Here is a 7381-nt window from a genome sequence, read left to right as displayed (position 1 = left end):
CAGTAGTTGTGGTTCTCGCCCCGGGACTTGGGTCAGAGTATAGCCCAAGTGGAGCACTTGTGTCGGACTAGGGAGGCTGTGCCGTGCCCCCTGGAGGTCTAAAGGATGACCATTAGTTGTGGTTCTCGCCCCGGGACTTGGGTCAGAGTACAGCCCAAGTGGAGCACTTGCGTCGGACTAGGGAGGCTGTGCCGGGCCCCCTGGAGGTCTAAAGGATGACCAGTAGTTGTGGTTCTCGCCCCGGGCCGTGGGTCTGAGTATGGCCCAAGTGGGACACTTGTGTCGGACTAGGGAGGCTCTGCCGTGCCCCCTTGAGGTCTAAAGGATGACCAGTAGTTGTGGTTCTCGCCCCGGGACTTGGGTCATAGTATAGCCCAAGTGGGACACTTGTGTCGGACTAGGGAGGCTCTGCCGTGCCCCCTTGAGGTCTAAAGGATGACCATGAGGTCAAAAGGATGACCAGTAGTTGTGGTTCTCGCCCCGGGACTTGGGTCAGAGTATGGCCCAAGTGGTGCACTTGTGTCGGTCTAGGGAGGCTGTGCCGGTCCCCCTGGAGGTCTAAAGGATGACCAGTAGTTGTGGTTCTCGCCCCGGGACTTGGGTCAGAGTATAGCCCAAGTGGAGCACTTGTGTCGGACTAGGGAGGCTGTGCCGGGCCCCCTGGAGGTCTAAAGGATGACCAGTAGTTGTGGTTCTCACCCCGGGTCGTGGGTCCGAGTCTGGCCCGAGTAGAGCACTTTGGTCGGCTACCGGGGGGTGTGCCGTGCCCCCTGGAGGTCTAAAGGATGACCAGTAGTTGTGGTTCTCGCCCCGGGACTTGGGTCAGAGTATAGCCCAAGTGGAGCACTTGTGTCGGCCTAGGGAGGCTGTGCCGGGCCCCCTGGAGATCTAAAGGATGACCATGAGGTCAAAAGGATGACCAGTAGTTGTGGTTCTCGCCCCGGGACTTGGGTCAGAGTATAGCCCAAGTGGAGCACTTGTGTCGGCCTAGGGAGGCTGTGCCGGGCCCCCTGGAGGTCTAAAGGATGACCAGTAGTTGTGGTTCTCGCACCGGGACTTGGGTCAGAGTACAGCCCAAGTGGAGCACTTGTGTCGGTCTAGGGAGGCTGTGCCGGGCCCCCTGGAGGTCTAAAGGATGACCAGTAGTTGTGGTTCTCGCCCCGGGCCGTGGGTCTGAGTATGGCCCAAGTGGGGCACTTGCGTCGGACTGGGGAGGCTCTGCCGCGCCCCCTGGAGGTCAAAAGGATGACCAGTAGTTGTGGTTCTCACCCCGGGTCGTGGGTCCGAGTCTGGCCCGAGTAGAGCACTTTGGTCGGCTACCGGGGGGTGTGCCGTGCCCCCTGGAGCCATGGGAGTGAGCTCCAGCAGACTGGTATTTTTCGGAGAACCAGGCCCACACTCCTCAGACTTTGTGCCCAGGGACAGGCCACCAAAATCGGCCGCGGCTCGTGCACTTTGCCCCTGCGTTTCTCCCAGAACCAGAGCCGGAAAAATCCCAAAATTGATGCCCAGAGATAGTCGACTCTGCCTGGAATAGATTGCCACCCAAACCCGCCAACTCACGCTGGTTTTCCGATGGCCTCACCTACTAACCCGAGCATGGTCATCGCTCGCACCTTCCAAAACCTCCAGGGGCGCAGGCACTTTTCATTTACTGGCCATAAGGCCGACCGCCTTAAGCGTTAAGCGATAAGCGAAAGGCTTAGTTTGGACTTAGTTTTTGGAGCGACGAGGTCGCCGTTTTGTCAATTCTGAACCGATTTTCACGCGGTTTTCGACTGCCTGCGCCTGGGGAGCCGCCCAGAAGCCCCAGGCAGTGTTCTGGGTGGACTTCCGGACCGGTCCGGACCCGGTACCGGCCGGGGGAACCGCACCACGCCTCTCGGGCGTTTCTACACCGATTTTCGCGGGGTTTTCGACTGCATAGACGGGGCCACCTGCTGCAGGGCCCGAGGGAGGGCCTTACTGAGCTGGGTCCGACGCAGGGCCCGGTTCCTGGAGCCCGCTGGGGGGGGGGGGGGGTTCTCTAAGGCTCACGGCGGGCTGCTGAGGGGCCGGATCGGATGCAGACAGGCGCTCCTCTGCCCAGGTCTTTGCTCCCCTGCCCCACTAGGAATGGAAGACACACTGCCAACAGCTTCTGGAGGGTGATGGGCCCTGCTGCAGACCAGGTCCGACCCAGGTTTCAGCTATCCCACCCCGCAGGGACTTAAAGACACACTGCCATCAGCTTCTGGAGGCTGCTGAGCTCTACTATAGAGCAGGTCCGACCCAGGTTTCAGCTCCTGCAGCCCACTAGGACTTAAACACACACTGCCATCAGCGTCTGGATGGTGATGGGCCCTGCTGCAGACCAGGTCCGACCCAGGTTTCAGCTATCCCACCCCGCAGGGACTTAAAGACACACTGCCATCAGCTTCTGGAGGCTGCTGAGCTCTACTATAGAGCAGGTCCGACCCAGGTTTCAGCTCCTGCAGCCCACTAGGACTTAAACACACACTGCCATCAGCGTCTGGATGGTGATGGGCCCTGCTGCAGACCAGGTCCGACCCAGGTATCAGCTCCTGCACCCCGCAGGGAATTGAAGACACACTGCCATCAGCTTCTGGAGGCTGCTGAGCTCTGCTATAGACCAGGTCCGACCCAGGTTTCAGCTCCTGCACCCCGCAGGGAACTAAACACACACTGCCATCTGCAACTGGAGGCTGCTGAGCCCTGCTGCAGACCAGGTCCGACCCAGGTTATGGCTCTCCCACCCCCCTGGGACTTAAACACACACAGCCATCAGCTTCTGGATGGTGATGGGCCCTGCTGCAGACCAGGTCCGACCCAGGTTTCAGCTCCTCAACCCCGCAGGGACTTAAACCCACACCGCCATCAGCTTCTGGAGGGTGATGGGCCCTGCTGCGGGCCAGGTCCGACCCAGGTTTCAGCTCTCCCACCCCGCAGGGACTTAAACACACACAGCCATCAGCTTCTGGGGGCTGCTGAGCCCTGCTGCAGACCAGGTCCGACCCAGGTTTCAGCTCTCCCACCCCGCAGGGTCTTTAACACACACACTGCCATCAGCTGCTGGAGGCTGCTGAGCTCCGCTATAGACCAGGTCCGACCCAGGTTTCTGCTCCTGCACCCCGCAGGGAATGAAAGACACACTGCCATCAGCTTCTGGAGGCTGCTGAGCCCTGCTGCAGACCAGGTCCGACCCAGGTATCGGCTCTCCAACCAGGCAGAGACTTAAACACACACACACACACACACACTGCCATCAGCTTCTGGGGGCTGCTGAGCTCTGCTGTAGACCGGGTCCGACCCAGGTTTCTGCTCCTCCACCCCGCAGGGACTTAAACACACACTGCCACCAGCTTCTGGAGGGTGATGGGCCCTGCTTTAGACCAGGTCTGACCCGGGATATAGCTCTCCCACCCCGCAGGGACTTAAACACTCACTGCCATCAGCTGCTGGAGGCTGCCGAGCTCTGCTGCAGACCAGGTCCCACCCAGGTTTCTGCTCCTGCACCCCGCAGGGACTTAAACACACACTGCCACCAGCTTCTGGAGGGTGATGGGCCCTGCTGTGGACCAGGTCCGACCCGGATATCAGCTCTCCCACCAGGCAGGGACTTAAACACACACTGCAATCAGCTGCTGGAGGCTGCTGAGCTCTACTATAGACCAGGTCCGACCCAGGTTTCAGCTCTCCCACCAGGCAGTGACTTAAAGACACACTGCCATCAGCTGCTGGAGGCTGCTGAGCTCTTCTATAGACCAGGTCCGACCCAGGTTTCAGCTCTCACACCAGGCAGGGACTTAAACACACACTGCCATCAGCTGCTGGAGGCTGCTGAGCTCTGCTATAGACCAGGTCCGACCCAGGTTTCAGCTCTCCCACCAGGCAGGGACTTAAAGACACACTGCCATCAGCTGCTGGAGGCTGCCGAGCCCTGCTGCAGACCATGTCCGACCCAGGTTTCAGCTCTCCCACCAGGCAGGGACTTAGAGGCACGCTGCCATCAGCTTCTGGAGGCTGCTGAGCTCTGCCATAGACCAGGTCCGACCGAGGTTTCAGCTCTCCCACCCCGCAGGGACTTAAACACACACTGCCATCAGCTGCTGGAGGCTGCTGAGCTCTGCTATAGACCAGGTCCGACCCGGGATATAGCTCTCCCACCCCGCAGGGACTTAAACACACACTGCCATCAGCTGCTGGAGGCTGCTGAGCTCTTCTATAGACCAGGTCCGACCCAGGTTTCAGCTCTCCCACCCCGCAGGGACTTGAACACACACTGCCATCAGCTTCTGGAGGCTGCTGAGCTCTGCTATAGACCAGGTCCGACCCAGGTTTCTGCTCCTCCACCCCGCAGGGAATTAAAGACACACTGCCATCAGCTTCTGGATGGTGATGGGCCCTGCTGCAGACCAAGTCCGACCCGGGTTACAGCTCTCCCACCAGGCAGGGAATTAAACACACACTGCCATCAGCTGCTGGAGGCTGCTGAGCTCCGCTATAGACCAGGTCCGACCCGGGTTCCTGCTCCTGCACCCCGCAGGGACCAAAACACACACACTGCCATCAGCTTCTGGAGGCTGCTGAGCTCTTCTATAGACCAGGTCCGACCCAGGTTTCAGCTCTCCCACCAGGCAGGGACTTAAACACACACTGCCATCACCTTCTGCTGGCTGCTGAGCTCTGCTGCAGACCAGGTCCGACCCAGGTTTCAGCTCCTGCACCCCGCAGGGAACTAAACACACACTGCCGTCACCTTCTGCTGGCTGCTGAGCCCTGCTGCAGACCAGGTCCGACCCAGGTTTCAGCTCCTGCACCCCGCAGTGGATTAAAGACACACTGCCATCAGGTTCTGGAGGCTGCTGAGCTCTGCTGCAGACCAGGTCCGACCCAGGTTATGGCTCTCCCACCCCGCAGGGACTTAAACACACACCGCCGTCAGCTTCTGGATGGTGATGGGCCCTGCTGCAGACCAGGTCCGACCCACGTTTCAGCTCTCCCACCCCGCAGGGGATGAAACACACACTGCCATCAGCTTCTGGAGGCTGCTGAGCTCTGCTAAAGACCAGGTCCGACCCAGCTTTCAGCTCTCCCACCAGGCAGGGAGTTAAAGACACACTGTCATCGGCTTCTGGAGGGTGCTGAGCCCTGCTGCACACCAAGTCTGACCCAGGTTTCAGCTCATCCACCCCGCAGGGACCTAAACACACACTGCCATCAGCTTCTGAGTGGTAATGGGCCCTGCTGCAGACCAGGTCCGACCCAGGTTTCAGCTCCTCCACCCCGCCATCACCAGCTGGAGGCTGGCTGCTGCTCCTGCACCCTGCCATCAGCTGCTGGAGGCTTCTGTTCCTCCACCCCGCCATCAGCAGCTGGAGGCTGGCTGCTGGAGGCTGGCTGCTGCTCCTCCACCCCGCCATCACCAGCTGGAGGCTGGTTGCAGCTCCTGCACCCCGCCATCAGCTGCTGGAGGCTGCCTGCAGCCCCTGCACCCCGCCATCAGCTGCTGGAGGCTGGCTGCAGCTCCTGCACACCGCCATCAGCTGCTGGAGGCTGCCTGCAGCTCCTGCACCCCGCCATCAGCTGCTGGAGGCTGGCTGCTGCTCCTGCACCCCGCCAGCAGCTGCTGGAGGCTGGCTGCTGCTCCTCCACCCAACCATCAGCTGCTGGACGCTGGCTGCTGCTCCTGCACCCCGCCATCAGCTGCTGGAGGCTGGCTGCTGCTCCTCCACCACCCAACCATCAGCTGCTGGACGCTGGCTGCAGCTCCTCCACCCCGCCATCAGCTGCTGGTGGCTGGCTGCAGCTCCTTCACCCCGCCATCAGCTGCTGGTGGCTGGCTGCAGCTCCTTCACCCCGCCATCACCAGCTGGAGGCTGGCTGCTGCTCCTGCACCCCGCCATCAGCTGCTGGAGGCTGCCTGCAGCTCCTGCGCCCCGCCATCAGCTGCTGGAGGCTGGCTGCTGCTCCTGCACCCTGCCATCAGCTGTTCGAGGCTGGCTGCAGCTCCTCCACCCCACCATCACCAGCTGGAGGCTGGTTGCAGCTCCTGCACCCCGTCATCAGCAGCTGGAGGCTGCCTGCTGCTCCTGCACCCCGCCATCAGCTGCTGGAGGCTGCCTGCAGCTCCTGCACCCCGCCATCATTTGCTGGAGGCTGGCTGCAGCTCCTGCAACCCGCCATCAGCTGCTGGAGGCTGGCTGCTGCTCCTCCACCCCACCATGACCTGCTGGAGGCTGGCTGCAGCTCCTTCACACCGCCATCAGCTGATGGATGCTGGCTGAACGCTGGAGGCTGGCTGCTGCTCCCACACACCGCCATCAGCTCCTGGAGGCTGGCTGGCTGCTGGAGGCTGTCTGCTGCTGCTCCTCCACCCCGCCATCACCAGCTGGAGGCTGGCTGCTGGAGGCTGGCTGCAGCTCCTGCACCCCACCATCAGCTGCTGGAGGCTGGCTTCTGCTCCTCCACCCCGCCATCAGCTGCTGGGGGCTGGCTGCTGGAGGCTGGCTGCAGCTCCTCCACCCCGCCATCACCAGCTGGAGGCTGGTTGCAGCTCCTGCACCCCGCCATCAGCTGCTGGAGGCTGCCTGCTGCTCCTGCACCCCGCCATCAGCTGCTGGAGGCTGCCTGCACCTCCTGCACCCCGCCATCAGCTGCTGGAGGCTGGCTTCTGCTCCTCCACCCCGCCATCAGCTGATGGAGGCTGCCTGCTTCTCCACCCCGCCATCACTAGCTGGAGGCTGGCTGCTGGAGGCTGGCTGCAGCTCCTCCACCCCGCCATCAGCTGCTGGAGGCTGCCTGCAGCTCCTGCACCCCGCCATCACCAGCTGGAGGCTGGCTTCTGCTCCTCCACCCCGCCATCAGCTGATGGAGGCTGCCTGCTTCTCCACCCCGCCATCACTAGCTGGAGGCTGGCTGCTGGAGGCTGGCTGCAGCTCCTCCACCCCGCCATCAGCTGCTGGAGGCTGGCTGCTGCTCCTGCACCCCGCCATCAGCTGCTGGAGGCTGGCTGCTGCTCCTCCACCCAACCATCAGCTGCTGGACGCTGGCTGCAGCTCCTCCACCCCACCATCAGCTGCTGGACGCTGGCTGCAGCTCCTCCACCCCGCCATCAGCTGCTGGAGGCTGCCTGCAGCTCCTGCACCCCGCCATCAGCTGCTGGAGGCTGCCTGCAGCTCCTGCACCCCGCCATCACCAGCTGGAGGCTGGCTTCTGCTCCTCCACCCCGCCATCAGCTGATGGAGGCTGCCTGCTTCTCCACCCCGCCATCACTAGCTGGAGGCTGGCTGCTGGAGGCTGGCTGCTGCTCCTCCACCCAACCATCAGCTGCTGGACGCTGGCTGCAGCTCCTCCACCCCACCATCAGCTGCTGGACGCT

Source organism: Nothobranchius furzeri, unplaced genomic scaffold (assembly GCF_043380555.1).
Source record: "Nothobranchius furzeri strain GRZ-AD unplaced genomic scaffold, NfurGRZ-RIMD1 Scf082, whole genome shotgun sequence".
In the NCBI taxonomy this organism is placed as follows: domain Eukaryota; kingdom Metazoa; phylum Chordata; class Actinopteri; order Cyprinodontiformes; family Nothobranchiidae; genus Nothobranchius; species Nothobranchius furzeri.
This window is presented reverse-complemented; position numbering follows the sequence as displayed.